This window comes from Ascaphus truei, chromosome 1 (assembly GCF_040206685.1).
Source record: "Ascaphus truei isolate aAscTru1 chromosome 1, aAscTru1.hap1, whole genome shotgun sequence".
In the NCBI taxonomy this organism is placed as follows: domain Eukaryota; kingdom Metazoa; phylum Chordata; class Amphibia; order Anura; family Ascaphidae; genus Ascaphus; species Ascaphus truei.
In genome coordinates, this window is record NC_134483.1 from 369018843 (window position 1) to 369037957 (window position 19115).

A 19115-nucleotide genomic window follows, 5' to 3' on the forward strand; every position below is an offset into this window, starting at 1 on the left:
AAAATGATATTCTTTGGACTGTACAAAACATAAAACCCTAGTAAAATGGTTGCATCACCCCAAATAAATGTGTAAATACACATCAAAGAACTAGGCTGCAATCACTTCAGTTAACCCTTTTATTGCTAGAGAGGCAAAGTGTTGCACACCCAAAAAGGTTAACATGCTGTGCTCCTGTCACTAAGAGTTTTAGCTCCCAGAACTTGGAGAAAATTGACAATTATATGTTTGTCTAAATCAATCTTGAAAATGTTCTTTTATTTCAAATAAGCTCATTGCAATAACAAGAATGTTTATGGTGTAACTGAAAGTTACAGTTTTCATGACCTAAAGGATGATTCAGTGAAGCATTTACTCAAGGTTGCTCAAGGATTTTATTTCTTTATTATTATTTTTTTTACTGTTGGTTGTCTTCGAACATTGAGACGGAGGTGCTGAAATTACCACTTAGTTAAATATTGAGTTAGTGTCTGATATATTATGCTCTAATGTAAGACATATCCGCTGTCTTTGAGGGTACTTCAATGTCAGTTTATAACATAAACTAATTGTTTAATATCCAGAAGATGACCTAATACCTTTTGTTGTCTACTTTATTGATCAGTATCAAAGATGTATGCCACGTTAAAGTTGCGTGTCTGAAATTGCACTCCACTGTAAACTATATCTCTTCAATGTTATAAAGAGACACTAGTAAAATAAATAGTACATAGACTAGGTATGGGGATAAGAAACCTATTAAGAGAAACAGTGAACCAATTTGGAATCATGAGTGAGGAACCTTTAGCATATAAACCTACTGGAGCAAGAAGGTTGGAAAAAAACATCTTTTGTTGTGGTTCATTTAATAATTGTTAGTAGTGGTTCCATTAACAACCAGGGTAAGGGAGGGGGAGGGGGGAATAGGTAGAGGGAACCCTCGCTACTGCCAATGACAAGGGTGCTGCAACCAGGGGAAAGGTACAACAACAAACACAGAGATAAAGAACCCCTATATTGGGAGCACTACGCAGCTAATGATACTGATGGGAATAGTCCAAATATCGAACCCGATGGAGACAATAATTATTGTAATATGTGTTATGAAATTAGGTTAAAAACAATTTTATTAGGAGAAATCCTCAATTAAAAAATATGGTCCTCGATACATAAATCCTAGGATTTATGTATTGAGGACCGTATTTTTTAATTGAGGATTTCTCCTAATAAAATTGTTTTTAACCTAATTTCATAACACATATTATAATAATTATTGTCTCCATCGGGTTCTATATTTGGACTATTCAAATCAGTATCATTAGCCGCGTAGTGCTCCCAATATAGGTGTTCTTTATCTCTGTGTTTGTTGTAGTAGTGGTTCCATGCACAAATAGGGTACGATTTGCTATAACTGACCCTTTGGCAAACTGCATTCTTTTTTCCCCCACGTGTCTTCTCTCCAAAATGCGTTACACTTCGTCAATGAGAAATGACGTGCAAATGCAACTATTATTTATTCATTAGTTATACTCATTCATTCAGAAAACCATAGCTTTACATGGAAAACAAATTGCAGGCACACATTAGATGCATCAAATCCAGCAACTATGAAAAAAATAAAGCTCTCAAAAGTAAATTGCAAATATTTACATCCATAAAAATAAAAAAATGTTGAGATTCATTTTAATCGTTGTAGTTTGATCAATATACAAATTTAAGTTTGGACCAATGGTAATGGAGATAGTCACACCACAAATAGCTGAGAGCTGTGTCACCCAAGCACATTAGTCACAGCTAAAGTGAAAGGCATAGGATATTTAGGTAGAAGACAGTCACATTAGGAAGCACTAAGTACTAGCTGCCAGAAAAGCAATGAAAATGCATTAGTATGTGCTATGCAGTCAGCAACACAGTAGCACTGTGTCCTGCAAGGTACATCAAAATATATTTTTACTGTTTTTCTGACTGCTTGTTATAAAAAAAAAAGAGCTCAGCATGTATAAAAAAAAACAGATACAACATAATGGTGAAAAGATACAGAGCCAAGGCAGAAACTCTTCAACCCAAAAACACTAGTTTTTGGAGAAGTCTAAGTAACAAACATTTTCTAAATAATGTAACAATACAATTGCCATCCTTAAACAAATGTAATCACATAAATATATTAACCCCCCCCCCCCTGATCCTGTGATGTAGGATGACTGCATAAGCGATTGTCAATCCCTTGTGTGTATTGTGACCCATGATATCACTATAAGGAGTATAGAGGGTATATCCCCATGTTCTAGAAGCCGCTTCTTCAGAGTTCTAACTGGGATCGTCACTGTGAGTCCTGTAAATAGGTATATACTGTATGTATAGCTGTGTATTAAGATGTGCCCTATCATCATTTGTTGTTTTTTTTAGTAGTAAGCGCCAGTAGTAGGGGTTCAAGATTGTTCTCACTATTGCAAAGGAGGAAGTATGCTCTTGATAGGAGTTCTTGGCATAGTAACTCCAAAGTATGTTTGGACCGGCCCAACTGGAAGGTTCCTAGTGCAATCCTGATCAAATAGGTATGGAAGAAGCATGCAGTACATAGCAGCAGGTACTAATCCAGGAGCCCGAAGTGTATTCCTGAGAGGCCCATTCCATATCAGGCATTACTGACTCTATAGAAAAAATAGTAGATCGATGTGGCAACCCCTCAAAGGGACTGGGACTCACCAGAAATTAATTAAAAACAGGAAAAATGTATTTGAACTACATAAAGGGAGCACTCAGGACAAGCAAAAATGGGGAAACCTCCTCCCACGCGTTTCGGGCATAGACTGCCCTTTCTCAAGGAGTATATCAGGCATTACTGACTCTATGCAAGAGACTATCACATTATCCCTTACTATGGGTAACAAGTCTAAGTACCTACCAAGCGTAGGAGTGAGAGCTACCAGTGGATGAAGTCTGGAAAATATTATTCCGTAACCAATATCTCAGTGTCTGTGAAGCAGGGTCACATATAGTTCACTTTTTTCTTTGTTTATCATTTCAGAATTTGTTTGTTTTCAGTAGAGACCTTTAGGCAGCGCCGACACTGCCGCTGAGCATGCTTGGCGCGCTCAATGTAATTAAAATCAATTGGTACGGCCATGCTAACACGGCGCGCGCACGCACTCATGAGCACGTACGGTCCCCAAGCTCGGCGCTTGGGGAGACAAACTAAATTGACTTTGAAGCATGCTCAGCAGCAGTCAATGCACACAGAACACAGCCACACACACACACACATACATTACACACAGAAATAGCCCCGATCCACGCTCCCCCCCCCACTCACGCTTGCAAAATTAAGCAGGACACCCTGCGCTCATGCTTGGAGAGTTGGTGACATCACCGCTCTCAAGCATGAGCGTGCTCAGCGGCAGTGTGGCCACAGCCTTAAAAGAGACCAAGATATGTAAATAAATATTTAGGGGAAAGAAAATGTCGAAATAAGATCCATGCGTGCAATTGAACGAATCCCATCAAAATCAGGAGAAATAGAAGGCCACTGATCCGGTGGCTATGAAGTGGTTCTTAAAATGTTAGAATCCACGGTACAGCGCAGTCTTCCTATCAAAGCAAAATCTTAAACTGTGCAGTAACAACTCAAAATTACAGCCTCCAAGGAGGGTGCAAAGAAAGGGAGTGCAGTGAAAATACAGCATTTAATTGTAGTGTCAGGGTAATTGTCCACTTTTATCTGTGGGAATAGAAAAAACTTGATCAACACACACACGGCACTTGTAAATGACATCACAGTGTCAGCATAGTTCCACAAGAACTCTAATTTGCACTGATAAGCACATAATTGTGGATTGACATCAAAAAGAGACATGTATGTCAAGCAAGGGTATTCTTCAACCATTGTATGCTTTTTCCCTCAGAGGTCAGAGGACCAGTGAGAAGAGGTGCCTAAGGCTAGGTCCCCGCTGTAGCACTCGCTATGGCGTGCGCCGCAGGGACAAGGGCCATCCCTCAATGGGGCCGGGCCCACTACCAGGGCTGGCCGCCACGTTACGTGGCCAGATTTTTCTGAAGACAGAAAAACTGTGTTCAGATCTGGCGACGGAGCGCTGGCAAGCCCCCCCGGTGATTCAGCCAATGAGGGCGAACCTGCTGGGTGATGTCATGGCCACACACCCCACTACGCCTGCGCCCTCCTACCCCCCCCCCCCCCCCATCTTTCCCCATGTAGCTCTACATAGACCGGGAATAGAGCTGCACGCGCCGCCAGCCTGGCAGGCACGCGTGCAGCGTCGACACAGGGGACGAAGCCTTAGAAAAGAGAAATGGCCCTGTTCCATCTACAATAGCATACTACTGTACTAAATAGGGTAGCTAAAGGACATCATACCCTTCTCAAGTTTCAGTTCACAGTGTTAAGAAACTAGGCAGACAAAAGGATTTAAAAATATTTATAGAAGTATAAAAAGTATGTGAGTTAGGTGGCACTCCACCAGTGAGTTAAATTAATGAAACAAACTATATTATGGTGCAAGGGAACAGAGAGGGACCTCAGACCCCCTCAAAACAATGACTAATATCTATAGTGGTTCCCAGCACTCAATAAGGAAAACCAGACACAACGTCAATTACGATATAGCAATGATATATTGAAAAAATGATACAGATACAAAGCCAACCGTAATAAAGGCATAGAGGATACTTCTCATTGAATAAAGTCAAAAAGTGAACAATTGAGTGTGAGAGGGGGGTGGAGGGGAAACAAGGGGGATGGAACAATGCAGCGGGAAAAAATGGGGGGGGAGGTAAAGACAACATATAACAAATGCTAAGGTCAATGTGATGTTATATAGTGGGCAACGTAATGTTTCAGGGCCTACAATGCCCCTTCTTCAAGCCTGTTCCCACAGACTAGGACAGTCCATGGTACTTCCATAGATAATACACCTATATGTGCATCAATACAATCTACACACTGACAAGTAATTCGCTAAGTTGCTGATCGATCCGTTCTCCTGTAATCGATCGCTGAAATTCTGCTCCGGGTTCACTAAATGCATCTTGGGTAATTTTCTGCTGCACTGACAGCCAAAGTTCTGCGAGGAATATCATGTGACCAGGCAGGCACTAGATTCAACTGTCTCACTGCTAGAGAGAGGACAAGGCTCAAAACAGTGATGCTGTTTCAGAAGGGAATGTGACTTTGTATGTAGTTGCTATAGGAGCAAAAATGATTGATATCTGTGCTAAAAAAACAACAACAAAAATGTTACATTAGAATACATTAAAAAAAAAAAATTAAGCTAAAAGTATTTTCTCATAGTTCAGAACTGATTTATTTGAATAAAAAAAACACACACGTAGGATATTGCTTGAACTGCAGCTTTAAAATGCCACTGGCATTGGTTTATTTGGTCACATATGACTAAGATGCACCCCGCTCCATCATCTTGTTGGATTTGCTATTTGGTAATGAGCCTGGAATACACATTTAGCATAATTCCAGTCACATAGTTAAATGACTTTTAACAAGAAAACGGAGATAAATAAACATAAACTTTGGTGGATTCGCTTTTTAGCTACCATTTAAAGGGGCCGCCCCAAATAGCAGGACAGAAAACAGTCTAGTACACAAATCTAAACATGCTAATAGCAAAAGGTTTGGCTGCAATCTTTATTTGGGAAATGAATTGCAAGTTAAATTTCTTATGGGCCTCTGAACAGGAATTTGTCAATCAAGTGTTTTCTTTACCCTTATCCAGCCCTGTCCTCATTAGAGAACCAATAAAGATAAGACGAGGGGAAGCACACATAAGGCTAAGGCCCCGCTCCCAGAGTCAGCGCACCTGCGCTGCTGACAGGCGGTGCGCTGAGATACACAGACCGCGATCTGCGGTCTGTAGGGAGCGGGAGCCGGAGCGGGAGGTGGGCGGGAGGTGGGAGGTTTGATCGGGAGGTGGGCGGGAGGTGGGAGGTTTGATCGGGAGGTGGGCGGGAGGTGGGCGGTTTGACAGGGAGGGGGGGCGTGGCTTGAGCGGAGGGACCCGCTACTCTCCCCCCCCTCCCTCCACGGACTCGGGCTGGAGCTGGAAGGTAAGTTTAAACACACACACGCACACGCACACGCACACACAGGCAGGCACTCACGCACTCATACACACACACGCGCGCACACACAGGCAGGCACTCACGCACTCATACACACACACAGACAGAGGCAGGCACTCACGCACTCGGGCACACACACACACACACACACACACACACAGACAGGCACTCACGCACTCAGACACATACACACACAGACAGGCACGCACTCAGACACACACACAGAGAAAGGCACTCACCTGCTTTCACTCCACACTCCTCCCCGCTCCCCGAAGCCTCTCCTCCTCCCGCAGCCTCCCCTCCCCATTGGCTCACAGCCACACACGTCACGCGTCAACGCTAGGAAACACCATTCTCTGGTGTCTCCAGCGGCTGACGCGCTACAGCGTGTAGTCAGCTGTGCAGCCAGGGGGGACCGGGACCGGCTCGCGAGGATTCCCCTGCTGGTGGGGAACTCGCGACCCGCCGCCCGCGCCAACGAGCGCAGCGGGACCGAGGCCTAAGGAAGCAGCTGGTATATATCTAAGTAAGTAGATATCCTAGTAAATTTCCAAGTGCATCATGTTTACTAATAAACTTCAAAAAAATAATTTAAAACTTATAGCTGTCAGATTTGGATACAAAATATATTGATCACACAGGTGTAACCCATTAAACATCTGACTGTCATCAGTTCACTTTGGTCCTAAGGTGGGTTGCCCCTTTAAAAGACACCCTTTGTACTCATACTCTCCAATAGACTCGGAAGTGAAGAGGGAAGATCCGGTGCAACAGCAAGCAGCCAAATGACGTCAGATCCACAGTTGAACAAAGTAGCTTTATTGGTATGGACACACACTAATGAAAACAGCAGGCTGCAACACAGCCTCCTCCTCTACGCGTTTCACGCTCTAGTAGCGCTTCGTCTGGGAGTGAGCAGAGTGACTGCAAGCCCAACATTTAAAGTACAAACCCTGCGAACAGGAACTTAATTAAAACTATTTCAGCTGTGGACCTCCAGAGAAAACGTGTGTCTTAGTGATCATATGATTAACATACAATGACCACAAGTGGCTGTAAAATACAAAACCAACACTAGTCTAGTGTTACATATATTAAATTCAAAACACATATATTGAAATCTCTGGATGGTACATATTGCTGAAAAACATATAAAAAGTTAATAAAATGTTGCAACAATGGGGGGCACATGAAACATACTCTTTTACTAAGTGTACTCTTATAATTGTATGGTACTGTATTGCACAAGACTCATATTGAATCACGAAACCCTGGGAAAAGGGAGGGGGAAAGGAAAGTGGGGAAAGGAAAGGGGGGAAAAGGAAAGGAATGGGGGAAGGGGAGGGAAGAGAAGGAGGAAAAGATGGGGGGTGGGGGGAAGGGGTAAAGGGGAGGGGCAAAGAGGGGAACAGAAAAACTCTTAATCATGATCATCTGCATATTGTACAATCCCCCACCCAATGTGTGGTACAGCGCTGCCCACTAATGTGTGAAGGTGAGTTGGTGCACTATGTTGGGTACCTAGGGCCTAATAGGAGCTATCTGGCCTGGTTCAGGAGCCTGACTCCTGCACACACAACCTACCCCTTCCTTGTCCCAGCTCCGACTAGCATGACTGCAGCGCGCAAAATGTATCTATCTCTCCCTGCGGGAGATTCTGCGCACCATATTGGCTGATACTTGGTACGTGACTGTAGCCCCTGGAGCTGCTGAGAATTGTAGTTCCCCCATGCGGAGCCTATCTGCTGCATTGTCCGCAGCTTGCGCTATCTTCTGCGCATGCGTGCGCTTCTGTACTGGTCCCCGCACTTGGAACCTCTCTGCGCATATGCAAAGCTCACTGCACAACCAAACATGGCGGTGCCCTGCATAGGGGGCCGCCAGGAATCTGCGGCAACTCGATCACCGCTCCACACTCCCTGCAGTACCGCCGCACTTGCTGACACCTCCCCCGCTCTACCGGAGGTAAGCGTGACCAAGGGGCCCTGGGGAAATCCAGAGAGGGCTACACATGAAAGAATACTAGAAAGGCTGTGTTCCTCTATATCTGAGAATCCATAGTGGTCAGAGTTTTGCTCTATTCTACACCACCCCAGGGCATTATATAGTAAGTCACTAAGCCCCTGTCTTAATAAAAAAAATCCTGAGATTGAAATGAAGTCATTTATTTAATTTATTTAGGACCGGAATCAAATGGAAAAGCAAGATAATTCATTATATGTGTTATAATATAATATCACAGGTTCTGTCTTCATGTTTCTCATGAAGAAACATAGTCAAGAAACTTAGGATTGTTGTAAAACGTTGAACTTGCATCTCTAAATTCTTATTCATTAATGTCATGGCCCTGTATTTCCAAGATATTAAAATAGTTATTATAAATTCATAATGAACCTTTTGGTGTTTATAATTTTTGACTACTCTCTTTTTGCTGAGCACGATTTTGTTACTCCATTTGTAAGAGATGTGTGCAGAGGTACATATAATTGAGACCGATTTGGGTGAAATTATATTTTGGCTTTATTGAGCCTGTTCCTTTACCAGGCAAAACATACAAAACCAACAAAATATCAAACCCTTATCCCTTTGTAAGGGCTAACTTACTTCCCTAGACCCTATCTGCAGGACAGGAGGGATATTCCATTACCAGTCGATCACCTCAAAATCTCAGGAAGTACCTTAAGCAGGTGCCCTCCATGTCAGTCTCTGGCAGGTTCCTGGGTCCTCTGTGTCCAGGAAATGTAGGTCTCTGGGTGTATTGATCTCTGCACATCTTTGTGCTCAAGACAGTGTATATGTGCAGGCATCTCTGCATTCCTGTGTCAGCCCAATTGTGAGCTAAGGAATCCTTCTCCTGTTTCTCAGGCTTTTTCTAAGAGTCCTAATCAGCCAGGTGGAGTCTGGCTGATTGCCTGTGTGCAATCAACCAGCACACTGCTGTATTTAGAGGCAGTGTCTCTCAAACAGTGATAAGTCCCTGTTACATACCTCCCCTGTTTGGGGGAAGGCCGGGCTTACCACGGCCAAAGCCCATCCTTCCACTCTCACTAGATATATCCCTGCGGCTCGAATGAGAGTAGATAGAGAACAAGAACCCTCAGTTCTGCAGGGATTGGAGCTCTTTCTCCAGGTCAGTAATGTCTCCTCATGAAGGTGCTTGAGCTAAGCACTCATCAGTCGCTCGAGGAGAACTTGTTCCAAGCACAGTTTTTCTTCTGACCGCTTGTTCACGAATTTTCTCTTGCATCGGGCGATCTTTTCTTCCCTGAGTTTAGGGTGACCACCTGCATTGGGTTCCATATCCATACTCACGGGTGGTTCCAGGCGACAGAGTTTTTATCCTTTTTGATTGACCCCCGTGGTCTCTTTTTTTTGTAGTCAACTAATGTGGCAGCTGTAGAGGTGTGCTTTCCGAAACAGTTCTCCCTTGTTCTAGCCACAGACTGAATCTTTCTCACGGCTATTTTCCATCTGAGGAATCTGGTTTGGGCCATGGGCTACAGTAGTATGACTTTATTGGTATTGCATTTCTCAGTCATAATTCGGTTCTTCTTTCCTGAATTGTGTGAAAAGTCGATTGTAGTACAGAGATGGCATTGCCGGAGCGCTTATAGCAATGCACAGCTTCCTTGGTTGTGACGTAGGACCTAGATCTGGATTGAATCACGCAAGCAGCTTCCTTCATTTTTTTGTAGCATCTTTGCTGCAGATACTTCCTAACATTTGACTGGAGTAAAATTACACACTGCTTCAAACGTTCATAATTTTTTCTTTGATGTTACATTCTCCATATGGATTGGAGAAGGCAGGCTGCTTTATTCTGGCTATTTAGCCGACGAGTTTTCATTCCTCTGTAGGCAGCCTGTATGGTGAGTGCTGCAGAGCATTTGCAAAGATACATTTCTCTTTCCAACCTTGGAAATTCAATACTTCTGAATTACCAATTCAGTACTTCTGAATTACTCTGCTGCTTTTCTCCCTTTTTAAGAAGTTTAGCTCATCAGCGAGAGAATCCTATTTCTGGAGCTTGCTCTGAGTGTGCATCAATGCATTCTTCATTATATTTTGGCGCTCTGCAGATTTTTGCGCTTGGGCCACAGCTGCTTGCCTTAGTTTCTGGATCTTCTTGTGCTTCCTCTTGTACTGAGTCACCTGGCCTCCAAGCCTGGCCTCTAGCGGTGCTCTGATGATGCTCAAGGTAGCCTTCATTTTCTCATGCTGCTTTGCGGGGACACACTGGGTAATCAAACGTTCCTGCAGCACTTGTACTTCTTTAGCAGCCTCCAGATTTTCTTCCTGCAAAGATCGCTGCTTCTCTTAGGCAACCTGTAGGTGCGTATGCAGACCTTGCGGTTGGTTTTGCAGTAGATGTTCTGCTTGTGTGCGTTGCTCCAATGCTTCTAACTTTCCATCTTTCAGCCTTGTATTTTCTCTTCTTACATCTCTATAATATTCAGGACCTCCTTGTAGTCCTCCTTCCATTTACGCACTTTTGAGTTGAGACTCCCGGTCTCCTGGCGTGAGACTTCTATCTCTAGGTTGAGGGTGTGAAACTTCTTCTGAGATACTTTAATTTCCATACTTAGACTGTAGTCAGCTTTTTGAGAGATGTCCAGCTCTTCAGCGAGACTGTGAAGTTCCTTTTTAGAGACTTCAAGTTCTGTGCGGCAACTGTTAACCTCCTGCTGTGAGGCATTCAGTTCTATGTGGAGAGTATGAACCTTAGTCTGAGAGACCCATTCTTGATGTGTTACGCAACTGTTGTTGCTTGGAGGTGTGACCCACCTCCTGATGGTTTAAAGCTCGCCCTGTCCCACTTTCCAATTAGCAGTTTTTATCATGATCCTCTGAATCACAGACCCTGTATGGTCTTTCTCCCTCCAGCAGGAAAGAGAGGTACATGAGAATTGTGCCAGGTAGTGTTACGACCTGCAGATTGGTCATGCCGTGAAGTGGCTGCAGGCTTATAACCTTTTGGCCAAAGGGTTTAACTTAATGACCCTTACTCAAGAACAGATAAGCACTGAAGTATTGCACTATATGTTGTGTCATTTTGTACAGTATGTTGCGCTGGCCTTTCTGTTTTTGCTCATTCTGAGAGACTTCCAACTCTCTATGGCAATCGCGAACCTTTTGCTGAAAGTCTGTAATCTCTTTCAGTGCCTCCTCATACTTCTGTTTCAGATTAGAAATCAATCGGTCAGACTTGCTCTGCTTTTCATCCATGGCGGTAATAGTAGTGTTGGCATTATCTAGATCCGTCCTTAGTCCTCCAATTCAGTCTTGGCCGCAGAGTAAATTGAGCGCACAGTCTTCTGTAGCTCAGCGTTATTTGCTCTCTCTAGTTTCATTTCTTCACTGAGCAGATCACAGTTATGCCTGGCAGCTTGCAGTGCATCTTCAGAGCTGGTCAAGGGATCGTCACTCACTGGTTCTGGCTCACTTCCCTTGTATGATTGGTTAAGGGGTCCTCACTGTTAGCACACAGACACTTCTTTGGGTTACACAACTTCTGTCTTGGGCCCTCTGGATATTCTGTCATCCGCGTGACGAATCTTCCATTTACTGTAGGCTGCAGGGCATCTCAGACCCCATTTTTCTCAGCGGGATCTGTAAACGTGTCTGTTCCTTCCACGGTAAGGGAAGCACCACTTCTTTTTCTTTTTATGCCTTTTTGTTTTGGACGACTCCGTCTCATCAGGGATACTGGGGTCTCCGTCTTTATTTGAAACTTCAGCAGTTTCACTGTATCCACCAGGCTTTTCTTGCAGTTGCGCTAGCTGGCAGGAATATTCGGGGTCATAGACTAGTTTGTTCCGTGTGTAACGAGTTTAGGCGCCTCCACCATTCTTGTGGTGTTTTGTGGCTGTGACTCGGTTCAGGGAGAGAGAGAGAGAGAGAGAGAGACAGACAGAGAGACAGACAAAGAGACAGACAGAGAGACAGACAGAGAGACAGACAGAGAGAGACAGAGAGATAGAGAGACAGACAGAGAGAGAGACAGACAGAGAGAGACAGACAGAGAAAGACAGACAGAGAGAGACAGGACCCGGCAGCGTGAGGGGCCCGGGCGGCCAGGCCCCCTGACTCACGGGGCCTGGCATGCCAACCCTGGCAGACCCCTCCTGTTGGCAGCCCTGTTGACAAGACTTGGAACATGTGAGTTTGTCACCTATGCTTTTCCCAGATCTTAATGATTAAAAACGTTATTATGCTAATTTTTTCTTTTTTCTTCACTTTGAGGATTTCTATTGGTTTTACCAATCATCCATTGGACATGCCTTAGTGAGTGCATAACCCCTTCTTGACACTATTTTTTGAGTTCAATATATTATTACTGTTCTTAAGCACAACTTTTCACCATTCACTCATTTGCATTTTGTTAACTAATTCACTGTTATCACACGGTTCTAGAGACTGCTATTCATTAGCACTGAGGAGAATTCACACATTATTGATTTTATTTGCGCTTCCATTTTTTTGTTCACTAAGACCAAAGTGATGTTCAACAAATGTTTCAACTCTACAAAGATCAAAATAAATGGAATAGAACTAGAGGAAGTCGAAGACCTTTGGACACTAAATTAGAAGACAATTCAGAAGCTTCAGTCAGGAACACAAAGAAACAGCACAAGATGTCCAATATGGAAAAGGAAACCAAACCATTTTCTCTGTTGACTTCTTCACTGCTGAAAGAGACCATATTTGGTGTTTTGTGGAGAAATATAAATACTAAAGCTTTAAAACATGAATTCATGGAAGGGAACTCTGATCACAAGGCAGCATACATCATAAGCAAATCACAGCAAATATCACCCCAGTCCAGTGTCAGGGCAGGGTCAACGTGTTTATTTGTATGTTTATACTTTAGGTTAACTGTTCAGAAATAATAACAGGGGAAGCATCATCCCAATGGGTAAACAATATTGTAACTAATAGCAACATATGACTGCAACATCCAATTTCCTTAGCTGTTTACTCATTGCAACAACTGTTTGTGCTTTTGCTTTGACAGGAAAGGGTTGACCCCTTCTATGCCACAGGGGACTGCAATACATTCCGGCACTGAGGAGGCTTTTTGTATTAATATTCCCTATCAGAGAATAATCAGGTTCAGATCTCTGATTACAAAAACACAGCTCAGAGACCAGTTAATGTACTCCACATCTCTTTCAACATGTCAATAGCGACATGATCTGTGCCTTTCAAATTTAGCTCAGCGACATATTCTCTCTCTCTCTCTCTCTCTCTCTCTCTCTCTCTCTCTCTCTCTCTCTCTCTCTCTCTCTCTCTCTCTCTCTCTCTCTCTCTCTCTCTCTCTCTCTCTCTCTCTCTCTCTCTCTCTCTCTCTCTCTCTCTCTCTCTCTCAACAAGTGAGTGGGGAGGGGAGAGGGGGTGAGGTAAGAAAGAATGAATATGATAAAGGATGAATGAATGCAAGGGGGGAGAGGGATGATTGAAGAAGGCTAAAAGAGGAACAGCATTTTCGAAATCTGATGGAGGAGCGAAAACACAATGACAGAGTAAAAAAAAGGGGATTGGATATAGTCAAGTAAAAAGAATCTGCTGGAGCAAGAAGATGAGTCAGGAAGCAGTAAACTGAGCAGACAGGGGAAGAAGCAAGAACAGAATAAAAAGGAATGCAATGTAGATTAGGGAAGAAGGGATTTTTTTTTACTAACTAGGAAACCGAGATTGAGTGAAAGGGAATACAAAAGAAGGAGCCCAGGGGAGAGTGTAAGAATAGAGATCTGTAAACTGTGTGGGAGGCTGTCTGGAGACGCAGGGCACAGATCTTCTGTGAAAACTCCCTGTTAGCCCCTCTCTATTATAAGCGAGGGGGTGGAGGAGAATATGACGTCACCGCCCCTCCGGTGAGCCGTGTCCCAGTGGTAGCTGGAGAGAGAGAGCAAGCACATGAGAGGGGGGGAGCCACTCACACTGTGCTACAGCAAAGCTCCTCAACTTCAATCACTCCTCTGCCTAGACATGTCCTGAGAACTTGGAATTTCCTCTTATTCTTGGATCCCCTCCCCCCTTTTTTTATTTATTGTGGGGATATTTTTCTTCCTTCTCTTTTCTCAGATTTAGGATTTTGCTGATGAGATTGGATTGTGGCTGCCCTGACAGTATTTGGATCACTTTTATTTTTTCTCGTGTGGCTATGCTGAAAAGAAAACGAAAGGGGGAAAGTTCTCACTTTGCAAGAGGTCGATTAACTAAAGCTGATGGGGGATCAGTAAAATAGCTTGAGTTTTGGAAGAAAAAGAAAAAAATCCAGCTGGTCTGGTAAGTTTCAAGTTCAAATAATCGGGTTACATTTTTACAAACATGACAACCCACCTCAAGAATATATATGTGTGTGTGTGTGTGTGTGTGTGTGTGTGTGTGTGTGTGTGTGTGTGTGTGTGTGTGGAGGTATCATATCATATCTAATCATAATCATATCTATCTCATATCGTGTGTTAATTGGGAGATGTAACATTCTTGAAAATCCATAAATGCAGAAAGTAGCAAAGATAAAAACTATAGATCAATTATTTTCATTTCCCCCTTTTTGTTCAGGCTGCATACCAAACCCCTAACATCCTCTTTCTTTCTACTTTTACTTCAACGTCAATTACCTGTGACCTGTGATACTGCACATCGCTCCGCTAATCCCACTGCACTTTGGCTCCACTTTTCCTTTACATTGTAAAATCATCTGGACAGTGACCTCCTCGCCTTTTTTTGGCGCAGGGTTGTGGCAGCGTATTGTATTGTTTTATGTTGGTATTGCTGCTTTTATGCCTTTCTGCACTTTCTTGTACGCTGCGGTATATGTTGGCGTTCTATTAATGTATAACAATAAAAAAAATTGTGCCCAACTTCTTTCAACGATTCGGCATGTATCTTTATATTGTAGTGCAGCGCCCTCTATGTTATGTAAAGGGCAAGGCAGCCTCATTCTGTGCAAAGATTTTAATCATTATTTGCACTGTTTATAAGACCTGGTATGCATTTTTATTTTTTATTAAGGAAGGGGATTGAGGATGTGGGTTACCACTTCACTGGTGTTTTCAACCCCCCGCCCCCCTCCCTTCATTTTAATGCCCGAGGGAAAAAAATAAACAATAGTATAATGTGAACTTGTATCAATATTTATCATATAAAACTGTGATGCATAAGTCATAAATCATAACTTTTCAAAGTCCGATCCCTACAATGAAAACTGGCTTTTATTAAAAGCTTTAATATATATATATATTCTTCCTGGGCTCGCATTCATTATAAATGTGCTGAATCTATCTATATCTATCTATCTATCTATCTATCTATCTATCTATCTATCTATCTATCTATCTAATAAAAAGATCACTTGTGAGCACCTTCCCATGTCTTAGACAGGTCTGCAACCCTGCCTTTCACCATTATCACCTAGCATACAGTGCTTCCACTGCAGCAAGGGATTCTGGGAAATGACATACAAATGAGCACACCGTGTCACCTTTTGCCTCCAAACCATTTTTACATGTTGTGTGTGTGTGTATATATATATATATATATATATATATATATATATATATATAATCTATATCAAAAATTAATAGATGATACCGTTCTGTGGCTAACTAAATGCTTTTATTTGTGCGAACCTTCGAGATACACTGATCTCTTCTTCCGGCGGTGTTACAATGGATAAAGCAAGAAAGGTTTTTACTTAAAAACAGTGCATCCTGGAATGTACCTGACTGAAGCCTATCTATCTCCCCCCCCCCCCTGTGTACTATGCGACTTATGACTTAGGCTACGTTTATAGTGCCGGTGACGTCAGGCTACGGTCGCTGGAAAAATCGAATTGAGATTGACTTCCAGCAATCGCGACCGTCGCGTCACGCTTACTATAAGCACACGCGACGGCGGCAATGCATTTTTTTTTACGCGACGTTGCTGTCGCCGGCACTATAAGCGCAGCCTTAAGGTGTTAAATGGTTCCTGAATGTTAGTGATGTAAGAGTATGTGTGTATGTGTGTAAATTAGATTTATAAAGTGCCCACACAGTATACAGTGCTATATATATATATATATATATAAAACAGTGCTTTTGTGGTACCTAATGGAAGTAGTGTAGTGTAATATGCTTAATTAAGAATCAGATAAATAAGTAATAAACATTTATAAGTTCTTCAATTGTGTTCATGTCCTGGTGTTCAATAACTAGCCTTTATTTCATGTTACAATACAGTACGTCACTTTTATAAAGGGAATTGTACTGCTTTCTGAACCTCGGATTTGCTGTGTGAGCTCTTTTAAATTGCATGATGCAAAATAAACTATCCTTATTATAAGCATGATCAATAGGTAATGAAAATAACAATACAACCATTATTTAGAAGAAACTCTCTTCGTTCGATGGTTTACCATTTAATACTGGAAAAACAGTTTTCCGGAATAGTTCCAACCATTATTGAGATATTGTAATCTTTTAAATGGTCTACCAGATATGTTAACATATCTTAAATGTGTCCGGCATTTAAAAAAAGCACATGTATGAGATTTTGGAGAAATCGCATTATCTAAAATATCATTAACGCTTGGTGCATAGTGTTTTCTTGATATATGTATCATGTGGTTGAAACGGCTGCCCTAGTTCCCATAACTTCACCACAATGTGGCCACAAGTGATCACTTATTAGACTTTGTACAATAAATCACTCCCTAACACTGGAAGCATTCTTGCTGCTCAGATAATATTAACTCGCCTACTTTTCAGCAGATTTAGAACTTATTACAGGCAATTGGTTTAGACCAAAATGTGCATGAGCAAAAATAGATTGCAGCCATAAACAGGTTTCCTTGGCTACACTTCACCCTATTTTTCTAACACCCCTGTAATTTGAATGACAGTGTGAAAGTGAGGACGGTCTTTGGATTTTCTTCCAACAGTACAGCTCACTGGCATTCAACTTCCCTTCGGAGCTGGAATACTTTTCTACCGAATTTGACATCATGTTGCTAAACTCCTTGAGTCAGGGTTGCACTGAAAGGGTTACGAGCTTTGGCGTTCTAGATAAAAAGGTGACATTTTGAAGTCGTATTTCTGACTTCAGTAATCGCGGTTCTGCAGATCCAACATTGCTGGGAATTACTGCTACTGTTGTAATAAATGTGCTTCACTAGGGGTGACTGACAGTCCAGTTAGGGAGAAGGAGCAGCTCAGTGAGTAAAGACACTGACTGACATTGAGAGTTTGAAGCAGGGAAGCCAGGTTCAATTCCCAGTGTCAGCTCCTTGGGCAAGTCACCTTATCTCCCTGTGCCTCAGGCACCAAAAACATAGATTGTAAGCTCAGGGGCAGGGACCTGTGCCTGCAAAATATCTCTGCAAAGCACTACGTAAAACTAGCAGCGCTATACAAGAACATGTTGTTGTTATTATTATTAACTGCTTCAGTGTGTGTTGACCCCACATTAGTGACATAGCGTGGAGAAATTAATGACCTTCCTCAATGTATATTAACAGTAAAGTAAAACGGTGCAAAGTTTTGATCCTTTATATCCCTGGCAGCTGATTTGTCCTTCCCCTCCCTGATTTATGAGTCAGTCATGGGGAGGTTAGTCCTTTTGCTGCAGGGCACAGATCTTTTTCTCTCATTGCAGCCGATTGTTTAGTTTACAGTGGATTCCCAGCTGTGTATACAATGCAAATACAATTACCGCAGGAATGTCCATGACCGCATTACTGGGATCTTATGGTTAATCGGTCTGTTCACAAAATAGAGGAAGGAATAGTGTGCTTAGAAGAAGATCCAATTACAAAAAAAATCTCTTTAAGATAACTAAATGCAAGTTAACTTTCAATGAATAACTGGGCCTTAAAAAGCATATCGCAATGTTATACATGAAACACCTTTTTAACTTATTCAGGAACTAATTAAAGCTAGTTACCATACATATATCCGTATTAAAGGTGCAATCCCTGTTCGCTGACCAAAGACCATTTTGTAAATAATTTAACTATATAACTGGCTTAAAATGTGACAGCTTTTGTGCCTTTGGTAATTAATCATACATTTATTTTTTTATTGGACTTATGAATGAGGAGTGTACAATGAAATGTTTGTTACCTTTATCCCACTTTGTCCTTATCAGCAAGCCAATAAAGATAATGGGTGTGATAAAAAAAAAGGGCTGGTTGACTGTGCAAACTCTGACATCACACAAAAAAGATTAGACAGAGGAAATCAAACCCCGCCCCCCACTCCCCTCCCCCCCCCCCACTCTCCTCCCCCCCCCCCACACACACACACTTCATCTTACCATGTTCACTAACCAACTGTAGAAAAAAGCCTTTTAAAAATACTTATACGTGTCCGATTTTGGTAATAAATCTATTAATATTCTTTAGATATGTAACTGCCATTAATATGTTTGGTTCCTCAGTGGGACTGCCCCTTTACATTTCTTTTGAGTGACTGAGACAGAAGTGCAGCCGGGCAGTGAAGGGGTTAAACAAGCGGCACTTCTGTTTCTTTCTTTTATACAGTTCTGGGTAGAATGTCTCCGGGAGTACTTTCCACTATAAAACAAAAGACGTTTTTTTTTATCCAGAAAGACTATCATTTCACAACCACATGGCTCCTTAAGACTTTGGATGCATGCAGTTAGGTTTTCTGTGCCAATGAGTTCCCCACTGCAGTCCGGCACCTAGTTAGAGTAGGAATGCGATGTGGCTTTCTCAGAGGTTTGGAAAGCGGGGTCTGTAGGGAAAAGAGTAAACATATGAATGGAATAAATCTGACTCCAAGGAGTGAAACTCTGTGGATTCCTATAAGGCAACTGATGCTTGCAATAAGAAATATTGTATGACTGGATAGACAGTGATAGATAGTGCTGTGTGGCATATAGAACAGTGGTTTATTTTAAACCTCCCCTAAGAGACCCCATGGGCACACCAAGTTTTAGATCTAACCAATCCACTTGCACGCAGGGTAATGACAGGTGAATGCACCTAGCTTGCATATGAATAGAATGTTGGATGGTTGCCTCAGGAACCAGTTCTGGCT

General features: G+C 42.4%; 1 protein-coding gene across 1 annotated transcript in view; it reads left to right on the plus strand.

The window, feature by feature from the left end:
- Nucleotides 1-13949: 13949 nt before the first annotated feature.
- The window catches only part of FAT1 (FAT atypical cadherin 1), a 175878-nt gene continuing 170712 nt past the window's right edge, over nt 13950-19115 (plus strand). Inside the window, exon 1 of the mRNA XM_075610107.1 lies at nt 13950-14358. The gene's annotated coding sequence lies outside the window, so the exon portion shown is untranslated. The remainder of the gene's footprint in view (nt 14359-19115) is intronic.